This window comes from Lonchura striata, chromosome 6 (assembly GCF_046129695.1).
Source record: "Lonchura striata isolate bLonStr1 chromosome 6, bLonStr1.mat, whole genome shotgun sequence".
NCBI classification, from domain to species: domain Eukaryota; kingdom Metazoa; phylum Chordata; class Aves; order Passeriformes; family Estrildidae; genus Lonchura; species Lonchura striata.
This window is the reverse complement of record NC_134608.1, coordinates 39,731,178-39,758,661: the sequence shown is the minus strand read 5'-3', so window position 1 is coordinate 39,758,661 and position 27,484 is coordinate 39,731,178. Positions and strand designations below refer to the sequence as shown.

General features: G+C 39.9%; 1 long non-coding RNA gene across 2 annotated transcripts in view; it reads left to right on the top strand.

The window, feature by feature from the left end:
• The window catches only part of LOC110472043 (uncharacterized), a 249,637-nt gene that overhangs the window by 151,421 nt on the left and 70,732 nt on the right, over window positions 1-27,484 (top strand). The gene's annotated exons all lie outside the window — the stretch shown is intronic.

The following is a 27,484-nucleotide window of genomic DNA, read 5'->3' as shown; positions in this document are numbered from 1 at the left end:
ATAAAAATAATATTGTCCATCCCTGATGCAAGTCTCAGCCTACTTCCTAATTAAGAACAGGTTTAGACTGCTACCAGCTGCAGTGTCTCACTGATTGACAATTAGCAATGAAAGCAGTATAAACAAAAGCATAAATCTTCTGCTTTTCCAAAATCTTCTATTTTCTTTTTAATTACAGCACATTATGGATACAGCAATAAAATGCCCAGCACATTTATTATTACAGTTGTGTAAATTCTGGTTCTGCAAAAAACTGAAAATGTCATCAGCATTTTCCCCATGAAACACATAAGGACCATCCCTGCAAACATTTACCCATTTTAACCACAATCTACTTACAACAATTCATAGTTTATCTCTTCTTTATAATAAAAATGCAACAAGTAACATCATAGTTTAGACATCACTCTGATTATATGATTAACTCTGCCAAACTGTTCATAATGGAATACTTATATACAATTCACACCTCATAAAGATAGGTAGCAGAACAGTTAAAATTATTTATGGCATCTACTCCATATTTTGTCAGTCTGCAATCCTTTCCAATTGTTTATCCAGTCTCATTTGATTCAGTGTTAACTGAAATTAGACCAAAATACCAAACATCCACCTTTTCTAGAAGTGTTTTTAGATTTTGATTCAACAGCAAAAAAATTTTAACAGTGGAAGGGGACAAGGAGGGCAAGACTACGTGTGTTGGGGTTTATTTATTTGTTAGTTTGGGGGTTTTTTTTAGGAATACTGTGGCTCTGAAAACATAAGAAAAATATTTCTATATCATTTAGACTTTATTTTTGATTATAAACTTCTACTGAGATGTGCTTACTGTCTGTCCTTTCTTATTGTTCCCTATCAAAATGACCCAGGCCTAATTTTTGTAAATAGGTAGAAGTGATGGATACTGTGAACTGTTGGGCAATTTTGCTGTAATACAAAATTTGAAGTTTTCTTAATAACTGAAGAGAGAAGCTGGAATTTACTGAGGAGCTTAAATTATATTAGAAATCATATTAGTTGATGAGCAAAATTCTATCTGATGTTACAAAACTGCAAAACCTCTTTCAAATGCTTTCAAAGTGGGGAAAGAAGATAAAATAGTCTGAGGACAGAGGCAATAATAACTAAAAGGAGAGTAATTAAAATAGATCTGAGCCTGCTTGAAGTCCAGATGCATTGGCCAGAACAGGCCCACTAGGGCAGATTTATTCTAATAAGGGTTAATAAATGGGGCAGAGAGGAGGGAGGGAGCCTGGAAGGAAAGCTCAGCACTGACATGAAAAATCTGCAGTTGGAGAGAAGGTAATTGAAGGGTTAGGTGCACAGTGAAGCTCTGATTTATGAGCACAAACAGTTGTGGAGAAACTCCAGCATCTAGTCTAACTACAATCAGGTCCTTAGTCCCAAGGAGGCACAGTATGTCCTAGAACCATTCAGTGAATCGTAATCACTGGACTCATAACAAAGAGGAAAAATAATTATTTTAAAACATATTTGCCATCCACCTCTCAGTGGTTTTATGTGAAAGACTCCTGCACAGAGGGGGCAGCCAGGGTTTGTCCTCCTACAGAGCATCCACCACCTCTGAATATTCCTTTGGTTTTGTACCTAGCACCACCCTGGTGGTCCATGACAGGCTTTCCAAGTGTGTCATTTCTAGGTATAAGATTCTTGCCTCAAAAGGAAGGAAGAGTTAAAATGAAATGAAAGAATGAATGAATAAATAAAGTTCACAGGAAATTAAAGGTTCCACAGGATTTCTGAAAAATAGCTCTGCTGAAAAAATTCATTTTCTTGTCTACATATTGCCTGTATGCTGCTCTCAAAACAGATTTTATTGGCAGTGCATAGAAATGCACATACTGATGTATATGCCAGGGCATTTCCTATTTCAGGCCCTAGATGCTAGAAATGCTATATCAAGGTGAAAATGAAAAAATCCAGAAGACTTAATTCAAGTATTACCTGTGCCACGGATAATGCACTATAACAGATGTGTCTTCTCCTGTTTATGCCTCAGTTTGTCCATCAACTAATTAAAACCAAAACCAAATAGCCTCTTTCCAACCTTGCAAAATAGGAGAAATATCCACTCATATTTCCAAGCTTAACATGATTCTCTGAGGACACAGGCTTAGCTTTTAGATGAATTTTCTTTGTGTAGTGACTATTAGGCTTATTGATTTTAGTGCATTGATTTTAGTGATTTTTAGGCTTATTCATTTAAGGCTACCACTGGCTTCTATTGTGATACCAATTCAAAGCCAATACAGCTAAGGGAGGTAAATTAAAGCAAGTTCTTTTTCACCTTAAATCAATATGGCTGTTTGCTTTCAGGAAATGGAGTGACATTGGTGTACCACAGCTGTTGCTTTTACCAGCAAAAAAAAAGTGTCTTTTCAGAGGATCAGAGTTTTTAAGTTTCTTCAAAATCTCTAGTGCATAGAGATATATGAAAATACATATTTTCCACAGAAGAGCTATTGAAAATTAACCAGACAACCTGTGGATTTCACTCAGCTGGCTAAATTCACCCCAACTGGTAACAACTTCGTCTACTTTGAGCTTTTAGCATAAACAAAAATTAGATGAAACCAGAAGAAAACCTCATAGCTGTTCAACCAATGTACATGTCTTCAGAGGGTCTAAATCTAGGGCAGTATGCCTTTGTAACAGGTGGGAGCCAGAGAAAATGTTCAGCTTGAACATTCAAAGAAACAGCAGGACAATGAACTTTCTTTTACTTCTAAACTGAGCACATTTTTTGAGGAATAAGAGACACAGAAACTTTAAAGCCCTTCTAGCTTCTTTTCAGAGCATATCCAAACTTTGAAGTTTCTTCCAGCGAACCTAACCTCAGAAAAAAAAGTGTGGCCTGGGGTGGCAAGTCACCCTGCCTTGACAGTGTGGGATTGTTCTGTGACTGTCACAACAGGTCTCTTGCTGACACAGCTCTGCTTTTCTGAGGGATATTTAAGGCAGCCCCACAGCAGTGGCAGGAGCTGTTGCTGCCCCATTTGTAGCCCCATCCTGAGCACCAGCAGGAGAAGAAAACCTGGTTGATTCTCCAAGAGCTTCTTTGAAACTTCATCATACAATCCCTCTTTGAAGGGAAAGCAAAAAGTGTGGAGAAAAGAACCGTCACACCGCAAACCTCACAGACCTTTCTGCTCACTCCTCCTCATCAAATTCCATACTAGCTGCTATTAACATTTTGACTTAGCAATAAAATCATTGAACAGTTGGAGTTGGAAGAACCTTTAAAGATCATCTCATTCCAACCCCTCTGCCATGGTCTTTGCTAATTCCTAGATGCTGTAATCTCATAACTCTTTCTCCTGAGAAAAACTCCAGCGGTCTTCCAACTGTTCTTCCCTGTGCTCAAATCCTGCATCCACCATGAGCAGTTCTGAGTCCTCATTGCCTCTCCTCCAGCCAGCCTCAGCACCCTGTTCCCCAGCTGCCCTTGGGATGGCAAACCTGAGTGTTGCTGACCCTACTGAAAAACCTTGTGCTGACTCTGGCTTCATCCTCTCTATATTTCTTCTTTAAAATTTAAATAACTCTATGTACTTCTTTCATTAAGTCTCTTTAGGTTGAAGGACAGCTGCAGAAAGCAATGCATTTTTAATGAAGGGTATAAAATTGACAAACAATCTGAAAATACAGCTACAACAAATATTTTACTTTTTGCCTCACAGAAGCACTAATATACTTGGTTTTACATCTATGTAATAATTGAGACACCAAGTAGAAAGAATTATGTGAATGAGAAAACAATATTGAAAATTTGACAAATTATTGTAGGTTTACAAATCTTTTTCTCCCCACTATTTGTATGAATAGAAGACAAAGATACAGAGAAACCTGCATTTTATGGAAAAACAAATGGAATATGGAAGAGCAGAAGTCGTTCCTAGACTGTAGTTGTCCTCAAGCCAACTCTTTACATTTTTGCAGGTAAGTATAGCATCATGGACTTCAGTAGAGACCACATGTACTTGCATCAGCTGCAGATCTGGTCCCTGACTTCTGTGCTAAGCCAGATTCCCTTCACAATTGTACCAGCATAACCTGTTAACTTTATTGGAAATGCATTTTTGTGGCCGAGCATACTAGTGGTCCTACTGAATTTATTTTTCCACTGTGAGAAAAATACTTTTATTTATTCCCTCAAGTCTTTTTCCAAAGCTGTTTTGTTTTCATTATTCTTTTTTTCCCAGTTATCTAGCTAGAACATGAGGTTCCAAATGTAACTTGGCTCCACTTCATAGGTGCATGGTGAGTCTGTGGTTGTTTCCAAGGGTTTTGGAATGGAACTAAAGTGCTTTTTCCAGCTGTCACCTTTACCTGTCAGCAATCACCTGCTTACCTTTGACCATATTGAAACAACCACGTTCAAACATAAAATTGTGTCTTACTTTAAACACAGAAAGAAACAATATGTGAGACAAACACAAGTTACCAGGCTGCTGCCTGTCCTCCTGGGCCAAGCAGAGTGCACTCCCATTTGATAGATACACATGCACGTAATGGGGAGATGGTGTTTGAACCTAAAAGCTGATCATAATTAGATCTGCCACACAGTACAGCTCCACAGTTATCCTCCTGCTGCACGGAAGCTCAGCCTAGTCACAAGACAGTGCAGGACTTTGATGGAGACACATATGGGGACCATTGATACTAATTTATTGCCTTCTTTATGGACTAAATAAGGCTTGGCAATTCACTTGTGTAGAAGACAGATTTGCTATTCATTATAAATAAATATTCAAGAAAGCAAAACATTTCCTTTTAACTAGCCCCACCTCCTCGCTGTGGGGCCCATGTACAGAGAGGTTTTCCCTGCAGAACCCATGCCCAGCAGAGAGTGGTTATGTTTCACTGATTAACCGGATTTGCAAGAGAGGAGGAGTTAGGAAGAGAGGCTGCTTTCCTGCCACCGTCACTCAATCATCTGGAAATCTAATTTGTATCTTATTTGGCAGGCAAGCAGCCATCTGCTCCAAGGATATGCTCCAAGGGCACTTGCCAAATACAGAACAGGCTTTCTGCCATGGGGAAAACTAATTGCCTTTATTGGACTAATACAGGTTGAAAGCTAATGATATAGGATGCTTCACCACATAAGAAATAAAAGCAGGGGTTTTTAAAATATACTTTCCATTGTCTTCCATAAAAGCTGAGTCTTCTGAATGAGTAAGATCCATTCACATGGGTTTGTGACTCAGAGTTATATGGGCCAGAGCAGCAAATGAGAAAGCTGTCAGTCCCACAGGACTATTTCTGCCCTATAAAAGGTAACATGTGTGTGCAGATGGACTCTGCTTAATCTGCAGCCATGATGCCAATGGAAATGGATTAGCTGCACACAGAACAAGCAGCTTGAAAATATCACATCCCATGAGAGCATTATGTAGTCCATGTCACAGATCAAGTTCTTGCAGGATTTCCAGTTTCAACCAGATCAGAGAGGAAAATTTTCTTGGCATTGCAAGGCCAAGAATTTTTAAAGTGGACGATGCTAGGCCTTTAAAAGGGAGAGGAAAAGCTGTGAGTGGTAGGGGAAACTTCTCTAAATTAGTCAACAAATATTATCATATGCATTGAGCATGCAAAATTCAAGCAATTATTCTCGTCAATTCTCTCAAACCCTCCTTTACAATTCATCTTAGTTTTGAAAATATTCTTGGTAAGTTTGATCAGATCTGATACATTTCCATAAATTTCTAGTTCTGATGAACTGAGCATTTTTTCAAGGAAACTGCAGGGAGAAGCAGGAGAAGGGAAAGGATACAGGGGAAATAGCCACTTTTAATCACAACACAAACAATCCTGTCTGTTTATGTTTAAGGAAGATACCCATGAGGCCACTTGCCACTGCTTTTTCTGCAAATGCTGCTTCATTGCTTACATGCCATCAGCCTTCATCTCACTGCTTTTTCCAAACACAGCAACCACTGCCCTCATGACTCAGGAGCTGATTAAAAGATAATCAATCTGACAATAAGGATAACTGAAAAAAAATTTCATGCATTTGCTCAGGTGTGACTGATGCACCTTAGAATAAGTAGGGACCAAATTACAGACCAAACTGTTTACAAAACACCCTTCTCTCTGACCAATCCTCCCAAATTAATACTGTCCAAAGATCTGGGCAGGCAGTTACAGGATCTGCCTTCTTTTACTCATCCATGGAAAGAAATATAACAGTTATTTGTGGTACACATGCAAAGTATACAGGCAACTTGTAATAGAAACAGACACAAAGATAAAAATAATACCATTCATTTCACATAGCCATTGACATTTAGTCCAAATTTTAAAAGAGGCCAGGGATGTCAGTCATAACAAATCTAATCCCAGTAATTTCTGTCCAGAAAGACCAAGACAGGGTGTGATCTTTTTCCTGTACAAGCCCTAAAACCAGAAGGTTTGCTGCATTGCTGACCTGGAGTAAGTTTGAAGATTTCAAATAAAGGACTCTTCCTATATATCTTTCCCCTAATTCCCTCAAAGACTGAGATGCACCACAGGATAGAAGGACTACTAAACCTCAAACCTCTAACTACAGGTTCCAGAAGTATAAGCATATGTTCCCTTGGTATGATTCCATCCTAACAGAGTCTATGCTCATCGATCGCCTCTGGCTCTTCACTGACAAAGGAGGATAACTAAATGTTATCTCACAAAATAGTGTTTCTCCACACATTATTTCATTTACTGAAATCATGAAAGGAAAGGTGTGGGAAGGAAGAGGAAAGGGTGATGGGGGAAAGGAGAGAAAATCCTGAAGTTGTTAAAATCTCCACAAAATTATTTGCCAGGAGTAGGTTTGTGTAAATGGACAGAAGGTAAGAAAGATTGGTGAGATTTAAGCCAACATGCTGTGCAATTCCAAGCATGAAAACAGAAACCACTACCACAAAAAGGATTTCTGTTCTCCATTTTAACATGCCTTTACCACATTAACAATAGCTGAATGTGTATCCTGCCCATGCCCATATCAAGCATACAAAGACATATGGAAGGGTTCACTTTGCTGTTACGGTGACAACGAGTTGTCACCATTGTCACTTGGTGGGGATTTGAATATCAGAAAGAAGTTTTGCAGAAAGAAGTTCTGCTCAGAGTAGATTGAGGTAGCATAGGAAGGTCACACATAGTTTAGCAGCAGCACAAAGTAGCTGATATAAATGGGAAACATGAAACCAGAGAAGATAAAATGCTATACCGGTCTAAGAAATCTGAAGGATGTCAGATGGCTGTTTATACCAATAAGTCTTGGAAATGTGCACCGAGGTTGAGGCTTTTCTCTTGTGCTGAAGGTTTTTCTCAATGGCAATAACACTAGAACCTCATGGAGGATAGTTTTGTTTTAACAAGTCACTGACAGGTAAGGACATTCATTCTAGCAAACACAGAATGGAAAATCTAGGAAAAAAGCCAACCAGAAGTTGTGAAGGGAGGAATAAAACAATAGTTCCAAAGATGATAAGAAAGCAGGGAACAGCATTTCTGCGTGTAACTGTCTTTTCTGTACCCACACTTGGCAGGAAACTTATATCCACATCCATTAATATTTTTTTTCAACTGGTTACTTCCATTACAATGATCTTTTCCTTGTACATATTATTGTTAGGTTAATTTCATCTCAAGGTCCTTTAGTGGAGGAAGACATTGCAACTACAACATTAAGCAATTCCTTCATTAAAGAACTTCCCAATGTTGCAAGTCACATGGCAAAAAATCATGAGCAAGATTTCCTTAAATTATCACTACATTTAATTTAGGGTTCTAATTTGTAGCCCATATTTTTCTTCTTCAGGGTGCTATATTGTCAGCTAGTTTTTTGCCGTATTGTCAAATAGTTTATATTAAATTAAAAAAAAAAAAAAAAAGCAAAAACTATACAAGATTATAATTCACTTCCATGACTCAATTAAAATGTCAAGATCACTGCCAAAATAATGTGGAAAAGCAACACTAAAATTTATGGGAATTTCTATTGTTCGTGATACATAGAAAAAATCCCAAATCCCAAACTTTAGATTCTCATTCCTCAATTTTATTCTTGGAAATCTGCTTTCTACTATTCATCTTCATAAGGCTCCCAACAAATTAATTAGTGTTACGTATGTGTTCTGTTTCAACAAAGGAGTAAAAAGTTGCCAAGGTAAGAATAAGTATTTCATACACACTTACGGCTGTTTTTCTTACCTGCTCAGGTCTTTTGGTGGAAGTTAAAGTGTGGGATATATTTCCTATTCTTGTTTTTCCATGTTGTACTACATGTATTTAAACCCTAAAACCTGAGGGCACTTTACTCTCTTTGCCATGCCTCTGCAAGAACCAGTGGATGGTTCTTGAAAAACTCAGTGTAGGATCAGGGATCAAATTATAAATCCCTTTGAGTAACTATCTGGAAGTGTCTGTGAAATGCCATATGTCTTCTGTAGCACTCATGATAAAAATAAAACCACTGCTCAGAGGAGGAAAGGCAAGTATCAGCTATCTCTCTGAAGCAGCTGATATCTCTGTCTCAAAAAAAGGTTAAGTCAGGATACAGGTTAAAAAAACCCAACAAACAACAGTAAATGTCACAGCGGTATTTCCTGGAAGAGTCATGTAAATGTTATTTATTGTGCCAGATACATTTCCAAAGCAGATGTCTTCCACAATCTATTTCACTCAGTTACATCAAATCAAAATAGTTGCAGTTCAGCCTTCTAGGCAGTATTACCATTCACAGGTCTCTGTAAGGCCAGTTCATCCCAGCATGAGAAGAGCAACTCAGCTTGTTCCTCTGCTGCCTTTCAGCCTTCACTGGGCTGTACTACCTAGACAATAATCTTAGAGAGTGTGGCTGATGGGACATCCTGACCTACGCATGACCTAGGCACGACCTAGGCACAGACATCTCCAAAATGTCTGTCACCCTTCACCCGGACTCTTCAGTCAGAGATACCTGGGTTTGTTCTGCCTTTTCCTTCAGTGTTTCCATCTCTGCTTTGCTTGTCGGCAAGCTTTGAAGAGTTTGGGGTTTGATTCAGGCCCAAAAGCTTTGGCATTGTTTTTGGGCTTACATGACAAGGTTTTGGAAACAGGGAGGATACAGAGGTGGCTTTTGTCAGAAGATGCCAGAAGCTTCTCCTATGTCAAGCAGAGCCAAACCAGCTGGCTCCAAGGGGGACCTGCTTCTCTCCGGGGCAGAGCCCATCAGTGACAGCAGCAGCACCTCTGGGATAAAATATTTAAGGAAAAAAAACATTATTGTGCAGAACCAAATTGCAGCCAGAGAGCAGAGAAGTGAGAATGCGTGAGATGAATGGCCCTGCAGACACCAAGGTTCATGGAAAAGGTGGGAGAAGAAGAGACTCCCGTGAAGCCCATGGTGCAGACCATGGTGAAGCAGCTGTGCCCGGGAAGCCCATGGGAAGACCCAGTGGAGCAAAGATCCACCTGCAGCCCGTGGAGGAGCCCCACTCTGAAGCTGGTGGATGCCCAAAGGAGCCCCTGGGAAGCCTGAGCTGGAGCAGGCTCCTGACAGGACCCCTGAACCCCTGGGGAAAGGAGCCCATGACGGGGCAGGTTTGCTGGCAGGACTGGTGACCCCATGGAGGACTCACAGTGGAGAAGTTAATGAAGAGCTGCATCCCTTGGGAGGGACCCCTGAGGAGGGGGGAGAGGCAGAGACAATGTGTGATGAACTGACCATAGCCCCCATTCCCCATCCTCCTATGCTACTGTGGGGCAAAGGTGACAAATCGGAAATAAGATTAAGAGTGGGATGAAGGGAGGGGAGGGGGAAAGGCATGTTTAAGATTTGGGTTTGTTTCTCATTATCCTATTCTAATTTGACTGGTTATAAATTCAATTAAATTCCCCAAGCTGAGTCAGTTTTGTCAGTGATGGTAATTGCTGAGTGATCTCTCCCTGCCCTTGTCTTGACCCACAAGCCTTTTGCTATATTTTCTCTCCCACTGATAACCCACCACAGACATCAAATGTAGAAATTTGTAAAAACAACAGGAAATTTTCAAATAGAAGTGTTTTGTTTATCTGACAAAGATGTGACAGACAACTACCAGATTAAATTCTTTGCTTTGTGGTTCCTTTTAGCCCCTACCACTTATCTAATTATATATTTAGACTTTGTCGATCTTAGAAATTGACCATTTTACAGGGCCCTAAGGTTGCTAGGCTTGAGTGACAGAGCTGGCTGAAGAATTTTTCAGTAAAAAAAATACTTCAGGGAAATCTTCTGCAGGAACATTTTGAAAGGTACACAGATGTATGACTTTCCTCCAGTAAAGCCTAAACAAAAAAATTTGAGCCAACCTGATACAAAGCATAAAGACTTTGATTTTTTTCAAATACAATCAGCTATTCCATTTTGGATAAGTTCAACATTAATTTACATTTGTTTGAACACGCTGCCTCAGTGACAGATGACCTTAGCTATCTTAGGGTCCTGTTTCTTCTCTGCCCAGCCATCTTGCACAACATCTCCTATTCCACATCCCTTCTGAGCAAGTACAAGATAAAAGCGAGATGCCACAGTTACAGGGCACCCTTTTGGAGGTGCTGCCTAACAACTGAGAGCAAACTTTAGAGCTGAGAGAGCTCAATCAGCTGAATACCAAATGCTCACTATTTTACATTTACATTTCAAGTTGGCCCAAGACTTAAAAAGTAAAGGAAACCTCTAAAAGTAGTCTCTCACCAAGAGTGCAGTTTCATTTACAAATAGTCCTGTTATAGTAATGATGAAGCTACAGGATCTCACCTGGCAGAACATGTTACTGCCCTGTGTACAGTTAATACATTAATACATTACAGCCTCTCCACTTCTGATGTTTGCCTTTTTGTCTGAAATCCACCTGGTACATACATCTAAAACCCATTAAGTTTTGAAATTGAATTCCGACAGCACACCAATAATAAGAAGTTCGTTTGTCCAGAGCTAAGAAGCTTCAAGATTTGTTGTATCTGCAAGAATCTGAGCTAACCTGCACACCATCATCTCTTAATCTGAATAAAGGTCCTCATGGCCAGTGCCAGCATGCAGGCAGGGGCTGTTACAGCACCACTGCACAGGGACCTGTGGGGTGTTCTTCGCTTTAACAGAGCTGCGCTGATAGACAAAGTTGAGAAAGAGACGAGTAGGTCTGGTGTCCTCCCCAGGGGTGGCCTCTATGGCACATTCTCAAAGATTAGATCCTTGTTGCCTTTCCTCACGCTTCCCCTATTTTTTAAATACAATAGCAACCCACACACAGTGCAATGAAGTCCCAGTGCAGCAAGGCACACAACTATATCTTATTAACTGCATGCAGCACTGGATACAAAGTCTCCTTCAATCTGATTAGACTGTTTTTCAGTCTTTGCCCTGCTAATGCCTCCTCTCTATTTTTATATTTTTCTCTTCAGATTTGCTCGAGCCTGTTAGTTTACACTATGATTTCCAAAACAAAAACTATATCATGAATTTAGTTCTAGGGAAAGATTAATAGCTTCAGAGACTCAACTCCTCTGTTTAGAGTCTGAGCTACACAACTACATAACACCCACACACAGGGCTTCTCACATGCCCACTGGCGCTCCTGTTGGAGAGGGCAAAAGAAGAGAAGAGAACAAATGTTCTTTCTACAGGCAGTCCAGTCCTTTAGCACAGGGTGTTGGATTTGAGATGCCTGGGTTTTAAGGAGGTTTTTGCAACACAGGAGTCACTGCAGCCTCAGTTGGACCCAATCAATTCACAGACACCACAGAGCAATGCAGATTATGCTTAAGAGTGCAGGTATGCATCACACTAATAGAGCACGTTCATTGATTTAAAATGTTGCCAGGAACAGTTAATTTCAGTTCAGTCAGAAGGGCACTGACTGCAGCACATCATTGTGTCATACAGAAATATCAAAGAAAACTTCCCACACCCAGAAAAACCTGGTTAATTCCCTCTAGTTCTCTTTCATTTTATTAATTAAATTAATTAATTTCTCTTAAGTGTTAATAGACCTTATTTAATTTCACAATCCTGCACATAACATGCACCGTTAGAGTTGAATATATGCTGAATATATGATTCTTACATGAGTGAGAAGTGGCAACAGAATCCCTCTGAACATCTTTTCTTGCTTGACCTCCAAGTCAGCTACATGTTTCACATCAAGAGCTACACTACTACAAGGAAAGATGTGTCTCCACATGTCTCAAAGCTTATTCCTCACAATCATTGATTTGGCATGCAGTTAGGGAGGGCTGAGGGATGTCCTTGCATGTCACTTAGGTGGTTTGTCACCACAAGCAGGCTGACATAAAGAGGTCTTCCAATACTTAAGCATTCTGGAATTTGCATCTCCATGCTGTGCCTAGCCTGTGCAAAGTGAAGACAGTCAAATGTTTAAATTGGTGATCTGTACTGAGCATTGTATTCCTCCTTCATGCAAAATAAATTTTTCAAACATCTTTCAAGAAACATTTGTTTTCCAGGAACACTGAGGTATTTAATCATCAACTAAGAGAGAGAAAAATATCAAGAATAGTGTACTTTTCAATCATTAACTGCAATAGAGAGATGGCTTTGAGAAAGGCAAAATATGTCCTTGTCTTTAGATCCTCTTTGCAAGGTAAAAGTGTTTAGATGATCTTATAAAGTAGTGAAATTCTATAGATCTGCTGCTGACTAGTTTCACAAAACTCAGATTTGAATAAATTACCCTCATTATATCACATGCTAAAGTCAAGATCCACAGTACTGAAATGAGAAGTTGAGTAGATATGGATCTACAACCCTGCTCAACTCCATCTTTCATGAGTTCCACAGAAGATTAAACTCCACTGAAGAAAAATTTTCTATTGCACAGGATCTCTCCCATCACTAAGTGAACGACCTAAAAGAATATCAGAACAATCTAGTTCACACCAACTCTCAGAAAATAGATCAAGTGAAAGCATTGTATGCTTTTTCCAAATAAATACAGACCCTGTTGAGATGTTTATGCTCCTCACTACAGCATTTCCTCAATTGGACCATGCATACTGGCAGGGTATCCACAGCTAAGCTATTATCCTCAAGAGTTTTCAGGCAGAACCATGGCTAGGGCATGCAGGCAACTGAGTATGATCTGAGTTAGCAGTTTCCCAGGAAGAGGAAAGAGAGAAATGTCGATGTCTGTTACAAAATAAAATCCTCCTTTGTCAACAAAGTGTGTGCTCGCAGTCCCCTTAAAAAATGAGGGACTCCTGTTGCTACAAGGATGTGAGAGAGTACAAAAGAATAATAGGTGACAGCAATTCACTTACAAAAGTAAGAGTTTTAGCATGGCTTCCCTCTCTGTTGGGATTATACTGAAGCTATTTTAGAAGTTCACTGTCTTAATTAGTTAATAAAGGATTACTTAGAACCACGATTAATGGCTTCAGCTCAGTCACATCAATGACAGCAACTAAACGTGGATAACAGATAATTTAATGAAAAAGGAAAATGTTCCATTTACCTAGCAAAATTCAGGCTACATTCTGTAAGAAGTGTTCTACCCAAGATTTGCAAAATTCCCTAGAAATGGACAGAGATCTGATCTCCCAAAGAAGCACTTGGGAGTGTTTGCATATGTAGGGATCAACTTAGCCTTCCACTTTAATTGCATCTGGTTCTATGATGTTCATGTTTCTGGATGTCAGAAGCATCACTGCAAAGTCTAATATATTTATAAGAGGAAATGTTTGTTTTATTTGTATCCAGTCTGTCTTGCATCTGGGTCTGAGGAAGGTAATTGCTGCTCTGAATGAAGCAGTAAGATACCTTTAAGACTATGTCCTTCATTTTCCCTTGCCACCATTTTCAAAGCTCAGACCTTATTCCTCTTGACATTGATGATGACAATTAATGCAACAGTTTCTCTAGCAGCTTAGAGCAATCTTGTTAATGAGTCTGACAGTGCCAAGGCTTGACATTGCCTGACCACCACAACAAACTATCCAGAACCCTGAACTAATGCACTGTTTTACTTGATGGGGCTTAATACAAACTGGACACCAGAATTTCTGGATAACATTTTACTTAAGTCCATTTCTTATGCCAGCTTTGAGTAAATAATCACTTGGAAGCAGACACCAAGAATTAAACAGCAAAAGGTTTTAACCACAGGATAAAGTATTACAAGGATTCTTGCAAATTCTTGATGAGGGTCTAAGAACCACAGTGCACCCTGCACAGCCTGTCAACACAAACCCAAAAACCTGTTGGAAAGAGCTGACAGTAGTCATTGCTTTTTATTTCACATATTCATTAGAATTACTGAGCCTCTCAGCCAGGGGTTTGACTAGAAGTCTAATGCTTATCAGATTATGGGAAGCAGATAATAGATACAAAATTTGATGTGTTTATATCAACCAACCAATACTGAAGATATATTTTCTAGCAAAGAAGACTATTTATACATGAAAGAGGCACACATCATAACTTCACTATGTTGCAAGCAGCTGTAACATACTAAATTATATCTTCATCAGCATTCAATCCACTGTGAGGAGAACTTTGATTTAGTCAGCTTACATTGGAATTCTCAAAAGAATAAAACCAAAACACATCTACATCCTATAGTGCAAGACATGAGGATGACAATTCCCTAGGCAAACTGTTTTTCTCTGAATACCAAATCTGTTCCCATTAAAGTCAGTGGCTGATGAAGTTCATGCCATTGTTCTTACTTTCTGACCACTCATTCAATAGAGATATTTAAGATTTCCCTTGGGTGGCAAGGAAAATCTGCCTGAAGGTCTGCAGAGACACCTATGACAGGTAAATTTATTACAGGTAAAGTTGTGGTCAACTTATTTCAAGATTACCTGAGCCTTCCTTTTGCCTACAATCAACAGAATCCAACTACTTGGCTTGAAGCACTTTTTCCCCTCGAGCTGAATTATTTTGTAAGTTTCCAATCATACTGTTCCATCCATTTCTGGAAATACCACCAATGGAACAGCTGTTTGGTTCCTATTAAAATCCAAGATTAGATACGAATGCAAATTGCTGCTCTCCTGTATCACTGTAAAGAGCCTGCAAGACACATGAAGTTACTTTTCCACTGCACTTAGCATTGATAAGACCTCATTAGGAATATTTCATTTGCTGGAAGACATTTCTAAAGTAATAAAATTCAGGTAAAGGACATGTAGGTGAGAGAAATGAAGATGATAGAAAGCTAAACCACATCATGAAGCAGATTAGAGATAAGTACCGTACAGCCTTAAAAGGCTGAGGGAAGCCAAAAATCTCCAAATATATAAAAGGCTGCAACTAAAAGATAAACCAAACCCCACCAAAATATCTACAATAGTATGATCTCAATGTCCTCTTAAACCTGTTTTTCTTGTCCTTTCCATGACTGCAAGATGAATATTCAAGATAAAACATTTGGATTTTTTTAAATAAACACTGTAATATCATGCTGAAGCTCCTTTCTTGGAGGATTTGTCACCCCAGATTTTAAGAAAAAGTTAGATAAAGATGTCTAAGACTCATAAATGTATAGTTGAGTGTACCATGTGATACAAGCCAACTCTTTCATTGTCTTTCTCTTTTTCTGTCTATAGATTCCAGCTACATCTCTATATAGTCACTGCTTCTGGGAGTCAACTTCTAGGTGAAAAACACACAAAAATATTAACCACCTTTCATAAAGTACAACTGAAAGGCTTTGTATAACACAGAAACAGTAGTTGAATGGCATTGTCCAGGACAATTTTTAAACCATGTAATCCCAGAATTATTTGGGTTGGAAGGCACACTTAAAGGTCTTTTATCTCTTCATTTCCTTTAGTTTAAAACATTTACCCCTTGTTCTAATGCATAATGCTAAACTTTTCTCACTATTCATTTTTGTAGGCTCCCTTTAGCTACTGAAAGATCTTCCTGCAGTGTTCATTCCTCCAGGCTGAACAACCCCAAACCTCCCAGCCTATCTTCACAAGAGAGGTGTTCCAGCCTTCAGATCACCTTCCTGGTCCTCCTCTAAGCTCACTCAAACAGGTCCTCATCCTTCCTGTGCTGGAGAGCCCACAGCTGGTTGCAGTACTCCAGATGGAGTCTGAAGGGCAAAGGAGAGGAGGAGAATCATCTCCCTTGACCTGCCGATGAGCAGCTGGCTTCTTTAGGTACAGCCCAGGTTACAATTGGCTTTCTGGGTTGTCAGGGCACACTGCCAGCTCATGCCCAGCTTTTCACCCACCAGTACCACCAAAGTCCTCTTGGCAAGGCTGCTTTCCATCCCTTCAACCCCCAGCTTGTATTGATACCAGGGCTTTCCCTGACTCAGGTTCAGCATCATGCACTTGGCCTCATTGAACCTGTTGAACCTTGTTGAACCTGAATAAGGTTCCTGTGGTCTTGATTTCTCGAGTGTGTCCTGCTGGATGGCATCCCATCCCTCAGATGTGTCAACCCCACTACTCAGCTTGATGTCATCTGCAGGTCTACCGTCAGTGCACTCAATCCCACTGTGTCATTCTGAAGGCATTAAGCAGTACAGGTCCTGAGATATTTTCTCTGTACACTTTGTTTGCCTGCAGTAGCAGTGCTCCTTTGCTGTGCTCCTACCTCATCCCTTTGTTGTGCTGTGCAGAGGCTGATGCAATACCATACTGAGGAAGCAGAATGAGAAATGCAATTAGGGATTACATTGTGAAGGATACATGCCTACAGGTGAATTAAGGCTGCACGACCATGCTTCATGCTGGAAATACTTGAGACAGGCTTGGCCATGCAACCTTAACAATATTAATTAATATTAGTATTAGTAATATTAATATTAGGCTGCATATTTGAGCTACTTAACATTACTTAGCTAGCTGCACGTTCCTGATACTGTTACCATGCATCCCATTTACTGTTCCTGCCCTTCTCTGACTGACTGGAAAATTTCTCATTCTGGTGGAAGAGAGAGAAATTCATCTGTTTCCAAGCTCCAGGATCATTTGCTTGAAGGATAACCTGGCCTCTTCTGTGGCCTGTTCTTTACCAAGGAGCACAGATGATACCCAGAGAATTGTCTTGCAATTCTCAGTGGTTTATAGAATTTTGCAAGATTTTACACAGTGATTTCCTGTCCTCCTTCTCAGTAAAGTTATTGATTTCTTCTCCTTCTTCTTCTCCACAGAAGGATTTGAGAGTAATTTCTGAAAGGGCTAAAGCTAAAATTCTCCATGTTTGAAAACGCAGATCATTTAAGACAGGGAGATGAAAAGTTTGCCTCAGAAACCAGATGCAAATGAAAACAATAATGTTTAAATCTCTGACACACCAAAAAGAAGTGCTGGGACTGCAAATTTTTCTGATAAGGAACGGATCTAACCCTGCATTCATTTATGGAAGAATCTTTGCAAAGCCCAGCAAGCAAAAGGGACAAGTGAAAATTGGGCAGGGGTGTGGGAGAGAGAGACAGAATGAGAGAAGGATCAAGGGGAGAGAAGTTGTGTAGGACAGGAGTACATTTCCTAATGAGGGAGTTAGCTACCTAGCAGAGCTGGCTAGAGCTGAAAATAGGCTGAGGGTTCAAGAGTGAAGCCAGTTGTCAGCAATACTGTGACAGAAACAATGACAGCCACAGCAGTAACAAGCTCAAGACACGTTGTTGCTCCAGAGGCACCCCAACACCATTGCCATTGCCAGAAATGGGCTACATTACAGATGTCCATAGTTTGTCTTAAATGGGCACCCTACAGGAGTTAAAAAACAAGGAATGGTACATTTAGCTCTCTACTGGGCTTCTCTCTCCAGACAAAGCAAGGCTGAACTGCAAGTGCTAAAGCTGCTATCACTGTAGGATTTGGAGTGAGATGGGGGGGTTACAGATAATAACAACAAAACCAGACAGGAGCACAATTATTCCTTTAACCAATAATTTGAGTTGTTATTTGCAATTAATTAAGAGCAAGGATCAATATTTTCTAAAGGCTGGAGCAGCCACTGCGCCCATCTCTCATTTCACGGTTTGCAGACCTTGTCAGGCACACACAGAGCAGTGATTCCCTCTGGTTCTAATAAAACAGAGAGGAGATGCTGCTAGTTAGGGAGCCAGCACACAATTTCAAAAGCTCCCGTGAATGGGAACTACAGAGCTCAGGAATGACCATCACCACCTAAGGGTGTTCATACAGGACTTCTTGTTCCAAGTATCCCACAGGCTCTGACCACCAGAATCATCTAATGTTTTCCAACACAGGGCACAGCCGTTAAAGTTGTACCAAAGAGCAAACAACTGACCTCCAGCCAGCAGAGAGAAATCATGCACATGGCAGTTGTGCATATTTTGTGCTTTCTAGATCAAAATGAACACAAGCTTTAATTGAAACTTATTTCACCCATTAAGGAAGAGCAAAATTAAGCACACCATTTTCAAATCCTGCTGTGGTGACAAACAGACTTGTGTTTCCTTTATTCCAGTAGAGGGCAAGAGCTACACAAGGAAGCATATTTGAGAAAGCGATTAGGTCTGAGTAAAGGGAAAGGTAAAAGAAAATATTTTCCAGACTCTTGTCACCTGAATGTCATTTTTAATAGCATTAAATAGAATTTCTTTTCAGGTTTCTTTCAGCTCTTACAATAACATGCAGTACAACAACTAAAGTTTCTTTTCATGCCTTTAAAAAAATCAATAACATTACAGCAGTTCACTCATGGCTTTGATGATACATAATTCCCATCCCCTCAGACTGCATGCACTCATTTGTTCTACTAAGTTTACAGTGAACTGTATGGAAAGATGATCTGAACTGACAACAATTCCATTGCACAAATTGACAGTGCTGTACTTCAGTGTGTAACACACACACCCCTGAAAAGCTCATACAGAAGAAAACTATACAGGTTCCTTTAGTTTAACTCTTTATAAATAGCAATGTAAATGTAAAGGGGCAATCTGGTTCTGTTTACTGGACAAGTACACAGAAACATGCACAATTATCAGGGGACATGGCCCTGTTTAGCCATGAAGGAGGTAGTGAAGTGCTGATTGAGCTCTTGAACATTGCTAGATTATCTGTATGTCACTTTGGTAGAAATATCCGTGTGGCCAAGGCAATAGCAATAATAATCATACTACTCTTTGGCACAGCCCTTTTCAATACACAGTGTTAATCTGAAATACTTTGCCACTTTGTCTTTGCTTTTGTCTGAGTCGGGTATTTAGATCCTGTTAAAAAACAACAACAGCCAGAGTCTTTTAGAGTAACATTAGGTTCAAATCCAGCAGTTTATATTTTATAGCATATATTAGAATTAAAAAAAAAAAAAAAAAAAAAACAAAAACAAAAAGGATCAGAAACTACAGAGTGCATCAGTTAAGTTTTAAATTTACACAGTATTTAATTATGAGACTCATTCAACACTTATATTTTTATATCAATGTGAGTGAAATTAAAGAAAATAGAATGCAATATAAACATCAAAAGAAAGCATTGCAAGAGCAGAAAGAGATGGTGAAATCTTCCCTGACCGATTCTTTTAAAATTAAGCTGGACAAGCCCTGAGAAGTCATTGAGTGAAGGGCAAAGGAATCCAGCAATAAATTGTGGAAATGGACTGATATCATCAGCCCAGACCAATCCTTTTGGTCTTTGATTGAGGGAATTCTGTGGATGTAAGCATTGTTGGTCCTGTAATTAATATACAAATATTTGGCTCTGACATTTCTTATCAGCTAAGTATAAATTTCTGCCAGGTTGCTTTCTGCAACATTTGGCAAATGGATCCATTTTGATTAGAATGTAATTTATTGCATACTGGATTTCAGTGGGTGTGATCATTGAAAATGACAGATTAACAATCGACAGTTTGGGGAAATAATAGGAACAACAACATATTTACACACAGAGATGAAGATGACATCTCTAATGTAAACACTTGCAAGCAGTTTTTCATAACTACACAAATCACAAGGACTGATAAACCCAGGGACCAACACTCAGCAACAGGATTGCAGAGATAGGCAGACTTCTAATCCCATAGGCAGCTTGCTACTCCAGTGAAAAGAGTTCCCAAAACACCAAGTAAGCATTCTTCTGCTGAGAAATGTTTAGACTGCCTATAATACAACCCAATGCAGAGTTAAACTAGCTCATTTGGGCAGTGGTAGCTACACAGTTATAAAAGGAAGAACTGCAAAAGCAACATAAACTGAATAAATCCTTAGGGGACTGGTCCAGGATAGCTGCAGCTGATTTAACACCAGGCAAAAACATTTGGATAAGCCTAGCTTTTGAAATGCACTTACCAGCTGAGAAACTCAGTCTAGGCTAATTTTCATAGTGCCACATCAACTTGAGGAAGCTGCCAGTGGGCAAGAGATACCTCATAATTTAAAAAAACAAATATGTCAACACATGAAAATTCTGGTTATGCCAGCAATTTGTTATGCTTCCTTTGAGTAATTTTGGTTTTTCTATACTTGGGGTTCTTCTGTATAAAATATATTCCTACCTCTAACAGAATTGCTTTTAGAGGTTAACTTTGTCCAGTGAGCAGTCTGCAAGTGAAAATCATTTTGCTGCTGAAGAGCAACTTTTGAAATTTGCTAGGAAGAAAAAATAAACTGGCACAAATGTTGCTAGAGAGCTTTACAGTTCACAAATGCACATAAACTTTGAAGAAAGAATCACTTATAAAAGCAGAAGACAGCAGACTGTTCAAGCAATGGTTGTCAGATAATGCAACTAACCGATGCTGCAGACTCATCATAAATTTAACAGGAGACAAATGCACTTCCTATTGACCCTTGCTAAATCTTTAAACAAATGTCTTTACAATCTCTTCCAACCCTCCTCAGAGAAACTCATTCCTTTCACCACTGCACCAACTAAGATGAGTATGACCAAAGGCAAAATGTGTTTAACAAGACCAAAGGAATAAAAGTGCACAAGATAGACAAGTCTGGAATATGGCCCAAAAGCTATTAGCTAGACTACAGGCTAGGCATGAACAATTTCAGTTTATATGAACAACCTAAAATTTAATAAAAAGCAAGTAACACCATTTTTATTTATATTTCAACTTTCTAAGTATTTGAAACAAAATCCAAAGACTCCAAAGACCACTTAAAAGTTTGTCCCCATTTGCCCCTATTAAGCTAAGAAATAAACCCAAAAGTAAAACAATTGAGATGCATTGATACACTCAGATATAAAATTGCCAAAAATGTCTTTACACGTTGGAAAATCCTGCAAAGAGGATTCCCATGGCTGTATTTTATTTGATGGGAACCTAAATGAAGACATAGGTGTCTAACAAGCTGTAACCAGATCCAACAGGCATTCAAGTCAGAAGAGTCAGGCTTTTCTTTATTTCCAGTAAAACTAGTCTTGACTGTCACTGGAGAAAAGGCTATAAGAAGAGTTGATTTGAGTATTCTTAGCAATGTAAACACCACTAGAGGAGAAAATATGGCCAGGTTATTATTGCTACCAGGTGGGATGAAAAACAGAGTTAAACATTTCAAAGGAGAAATTTTTCTTCCATTGATTTTTCATTACCTTTTTTTCCTCAGCCAAACATTGCTATCAGCCTCCATATCCCAACACCTCTCCTGGCAGCAGGAATTGGCTGCCAGGTCTAACACTGGCATAGAGCCAACTAATCAGCCACATTCCATTCTGCCTGTGCCTAAAATTAGGGATAGGAATAAGCAGAAGAAAATGCAGATAGAATTGCATTATTAAGGAAATAAATGGAAAAAAGAGGTGGGAGGAGGAATAAGAAAAGAAAAGGAAAGGACAAAAAAGGACAAAAATAAAGGAAAAAATAGACTTGAAACCCGCAGCTTTGCCTTTTGGAGTAATTAAGCAGTGAATCAGGTTCACTCTCTGGCCTTGTTGAGGGCAGTATTTAATTTCCAGCTGAGCCTAAGCAGAACCAGAATTTCTGGTTCTCTTATGATTTCTTATATGCATCTTTTTCATACAAAATATAAACTTCTCCTTGACCAAGGTAGAAAGAGTTGTCTTCAAAGACAAGCCTTTGAATTCCAGGTCAGACAAATGCAACATGACACTGGAAATGCCTGTTCACCAGGACTGACATATCAGGTCTGCCCAAAGAGAAATTCAATGGCTTAGTGCCTCCTGTAATGCAAAGCAGACACAAGATATTCACTTAAAATAGGATTATGCATCACAGCACCTGTGCAAAACAGCCACACCACATTAGCAAATTCTTACCATCTAAAGGAGAGAATTCAGAATTCACTCCTACTTTAGTAACATCACTATGCAAGTGCCTGTCCCAGGAGACAGAGCACCTCAAGGCACTCACAGGATCAAGAGAAAAGAAACTTAAATTAAAAGAACATGCTGACAGACACAGTACCTACCTGCAAAACATATCAACAGTAAACAAATACCATACTTCAAACACTGTCCAGCACTTCCTTTAGTTACAGCTGCTGCACGATCAGGTCAGGTGTTTAACTTCATCCTGCTAATAGAGCTCTGGATCACCCATGTCTGGAACTGAAGGAGGCAGAGAAATGCACATGAGGTGCAGGAGAAGCAGGTGTAGACAATGTGAGGTCCCCATTAGAGGCTAGAGAAGGCAGGCTCTCATTTTCACTTGGTCACCTGCTGGGAGAAGGGGCTTTATTCTTTGCACCTGAAGGTTGACTAAAACCCTCCTCATCCCCTACTCCAGATGCATTGTGCACCTTGGATCTGTCTTCTCCCTGTCTCCACAAGAGATGTGTTATGTATTTGTTTTCCTGATATTGATCTGAGAGTATTTGTGCATTTGTGTTTCCAGGGTCCCTAGAGGAGAATTTCTTGCAATTCACATATATATTGCTTTTGCTTTTAATGATTTTTGTGGGATACATGTTTTCATCTGCAGCCTTTTCCTATGTTATACTGTTCTGTTTTCTAACCAATATTTCTAAACAGAGCATGTGGTGGTTTTTACTTCCTTTATGCAAATTGCATAGTCCAACTTGAGCTGGACAGGAAAGCAGTGCCATGAGGTCAGTGTTCTTACAGAGTGCTGCAAAGATGACAGATAAAAAAATATTCAAAGAAAAATCAAGGAACTGATGGTTATTCTCAGCAAGAAAACTTAAAAAGGTGACTGAACACTGCAGCATAAAGCTGGGAACACATAGTCAGAACTAGTTTTAGATACTCAAGTAGCAATAGGAATTGTATAAAAATTTCTGAGGCCTCATTAAGTGTAGGCCACTTAAATAAAAACAGATATGGAGATAAAGCATAGTTTTTTAGGAACCAACTCTCCACAATTTTTCACGGCTTTAAAAGGGAAAGTCCCTACACTTGTAGGCAGTTTCATCTTATGAGAATACAGCCAAGGTCAGTGAGTTTAAAGGAGGTACAGCACCTCTGCATGGTGACTCCTTTTCCTGAGATTGCGGCATACATTCAGATTCCCCATTCTGGATAAACCTTTCCATTTCAGCAGAGAGGCCATTGAAATCACCTGGAGAAGGGTAACACAAGCAGTTTTACACAAACTGTGCAGGGGCTGATCATCTGTAGCACCTGGGAACAGGAAATCAGACCTGTGCACCTCAGCCCAGCATGTGTTGCTGCCCTGTGGGAAGCAATCCTGTGATCCAGGGCTTTTTGAACACAGAGGGCATGAGCATTTCCCAAGCTCCTCACCTGGAGGAGTTTCTAAGACAGCACTGCAAGGCAGGAGCACAAACATTAAGTTAGAATAGTATAAAGTATCCCCTCCTTGGTTTTGAAAGTGTCCTACTCCCTTTTCAGGCAGAAAAGGTCCATTTACAAAGCCTGCAGGAATACAGCAGGGCCTGTGCTGTGCTAAGAGCACAGTGAGCCACACTGGCTCCCCAGCAGAGAAACAGAGAAATCACTGAGCCTCTGGGATGGCTCCTGCTGCTGGTTCAAGCCACAGGATTCCTCCCCCACTGGGTGTCAGGCTCTGTGAGACCTGGCCGAGTCCTGAACTCACCATCAGATGGAGGTCCTTGCCTCTTATCACACTTTGATTCTGTGAGCAGCAGCTGCTCTTATTTCCTAACTTTTGCTGAGTCCAGCCTGACTAAGTTATCCATTTCTTGTCTGTTTGAGGTCTCCTCACCACTGCTGACCTCTGCAGCCTGCAGCTCTGCAGGTTCTGCTGATCTGGGAACTATTTTGCATCTTTTCAGCACAACTCTCGGATTTCTAAAAATGTAGTCCATTGCTTATTTTTCCTCCTGTACATCTAAAAGCACAACTCACTGCTGTATCTCTCAGCTAAGAGTTATGAATAAAACAGTGTTATGAACCTGCAACTTGGTTACACCTATGACTCATTTCAAAAGCCTCTCAAGTGGAGTGGTCCAATTAGCAGGTACCTGTGCAGTTTCCTATGGCTCACATCTGTTAGACACTTTTGAAAAGTAGAGTCTTGCTGTAACATCATCAGAGCAGGCTCTTACTGTAAGGCTGACACACAGCAGTTTCTCTTTGGAGTCTGTTTCGCTGTCCTTGAAACACAGTATCTTCTGCCTCCTCTATGCAGTGTCACACGTTTCTCCCTAGCATGGATTTTGTCCTCCTGCTGAGTCAAGCAGATGTGAGAGCCTCACGCACCTTAACAAAAAATCAAGACCAGCCACTTGTGTTGAAATACCTGGAGTTTAATATGTGTTCTCAAGCAGTGTCCCCTCAGAGTCAGTGGGAAAAGCAGACAGGCTAATCCTGGTGCACAATTTACAACACCCATGTCACATTACTGCTGTCCCCAGAGCAGAAGATTCTCAAGGATACTGTGGGGTGTACACAATATCCATGACATGACACAAAGCAAAAAATAATTTCAAAGGTCATTAAATCTCTCAGCATTCTAGCAGTTTTTTTTTTTTTTTCTTCATATGTAGTAAATTTAGGAATTTCAAGAGATTTCACACATTTAAGTCTTTCAGGATTTGATTATTCTCTTTCTGCAAAGAAAGTTGAGAAACTTTAGCAGGTCCAGTGGCAGCAGTGGAGGAGAAAATTTTGCTTCCAAAACAGTAAGTAGGCTTGCATGACCCCAAGCTCTTGTTCTTCCCCTTTCACATGAGCCGCACTGGAGATGCCATTCACTATTCAGGTGAACTAACTGCTAAAATACAATCAAAGAGCAGCATCCAGAAAGACTCCTCTCTCAGAAACTGCTGTGACTACCGTCTCACTTGCTGCTATTTAGACAACCTCATTTACTATCAAGCAGTCCTCTTTATTATGAATTGTTTCTGCATCCCTCATTTTACTTTGATTTGAAGAGCCAGGGATGTGCCCATAAATTATGCTAAAGCCCTATCTAACAAATGCTCAGATTTTTCAGCCATCAAACCTTCATCAGTCTCTTCATCGACCTCTTTGCTTTGTGAATCAGGATATAACCACAACACCCCAGTGAATGTAAGGTGAAGATTTATGTTAGGTGGCTTAGGTGCACAAGATAGTCTGCAAAATGCTCCTGAGAAGCAAAGCAATCCCATGCAGAGTTCTTTGCAGCCACAGTCAGCTTTCTTAGTTATTTCTGTGGGCCAATATTTTGCAGTGCAGATGTACTGGCAGTTCCAAGCAAAAACACTTTGTGCACTGGGCTCAGGCTTTGTCTGTGTTCTGTTAGCTGTTGAATCCTTTGTGCATGCTCATATTCTCCATAAAATCCAGCACTGCTCGTGGCTGGATGTTCCTCAGCTCTTATGGCAATTCCCCGCCTCTTCATCTGCTCCTTCTCTTCCCACTGCAGAGTGCTCTGATTACAGTGAACCTCTCTCTTTGCAGGTGGCATTGCTCTAGTAAACTGGCTACATGCAGAAATTAATTTGTTAATATCTCCATCCTTACCACTGTAACTCAGATAAGAGTTTTGTTTATTCATAAAATGAATAGGAAGCAGAATAAGCCAAAATCTGTCACCAATCTAGTTTCACAAATGCTACTGTGTTTCCTTTGCCACACAGACAAGAGAATTCTTTAGTAATCTGTCTACACTTTCCTAGTGAAAACTCATCACAACTCAATTCCTCCTAACTTTGAACCTCTATGCAAAGATCTGGGACATTTAGAGATGTGCAATTATAAATAGAGTCACCCCATCTTGACCTGATCCAGACTGCCTTGAAGGGCAGCCACAGAGCAGAACTGATGGCTCTCATCAGTCACACACGCCTGTTACAGCAGAGCTGTTCAGAGCAGGATGCTTTGCTCCAGCCTCCTGCACCCCTGCTGAACATTATCCTCGCTAACACATCTATTTGTAGCAAATATCTTTTCAATAGTTAAAGTCACAGCTGTAACGGCTCTTGACCATGCAAATACATATCTGTCATGGTCTTTAATAGCTATGTTTTTACTATCTACCCAGAGCTTTGAATTTCTTATGTACAACCAAAAATAATTGGAGTAATGTACAATCAAATATAAACTATCTTAATCAGTTTGGAAGAGTAACCAAAAAATGTAATTATTATTTAAGTTTCATGCTGTTAAAATGTTAAAGCCAGGTATGAACCTTTTGATAAATACTATTCTTAAAGGATTAAATTCTGTATTTATATTTATCAGTCTTGCAAAATTAGACATCAATATAAGGTTATTTTCTGTCTGTAGAAAAATTGTCAATTCATCTTTCTTCAAGACATTGCTCCCCCCTTTTAGTTATCCCCAGAACTCCCCTGGAGGGAAATAACACTTAAGTTCTGTCTTTTTAACTTGCCTGATTTACATAACTCTAATGATATTTAAGTGCCTTTGACTGCACTTTCCTTCCTTTTCCTCATTTCTTTACTCCCAAACTCTCAAGGCAGATGAAGTAACAGTTGGCAGCATCTTGCTCATTACAGCATTGCCTCTGCTGCTCTGAGTCACACCACCATGGTTGCAGCTGGCTGAGCAGTTCTCCAGTCCTCCCAATAATTCCAGTTTTCCCTTGGAAAGACCCTTCTGGTAAGTGTCCTTTGCAAATGGGGGAAAAGAGCTCTTCTTTGGAGTGACATTGTTTTCCCAGGAGCAAGGGCTGCAGGAAAGCAGAGCGGTGCAGAAGATCAGGGCAGTTCTATCTCAAGCCTGACCTCTCCACTTGGAAGAGTGGTGGGAACACATCCTGTGAGCCTTTCATCTGCACAATTTATGCCAGAAATAGAAAACACAGACATCACTCTGCACAAGGCCAGAGAGGAGAAAAATTACAACTAACACTGATAAAAAAATAACAGGACTGAAAAGATGCAGAAGAGAACAGATCTGAATTTGGGAGTTGAATTTGGAAGTTTAGGGATAGGCAGACATGGTGTTGAAGAGTTCCTGCAGATAGGATTAAAGAAATCTTGTTAAAGACAAGCAATCTCTCACACTTGCTAAGGGTAAAGTGTGGGGGAGCCACCACAAATTGCGTCTTTTAGGGATGAACATATATTTCAATATTCATGGTCATCAACTGATATTTGACTTTCCTTGTTATTCAGATTTCCTTTATTTTCCT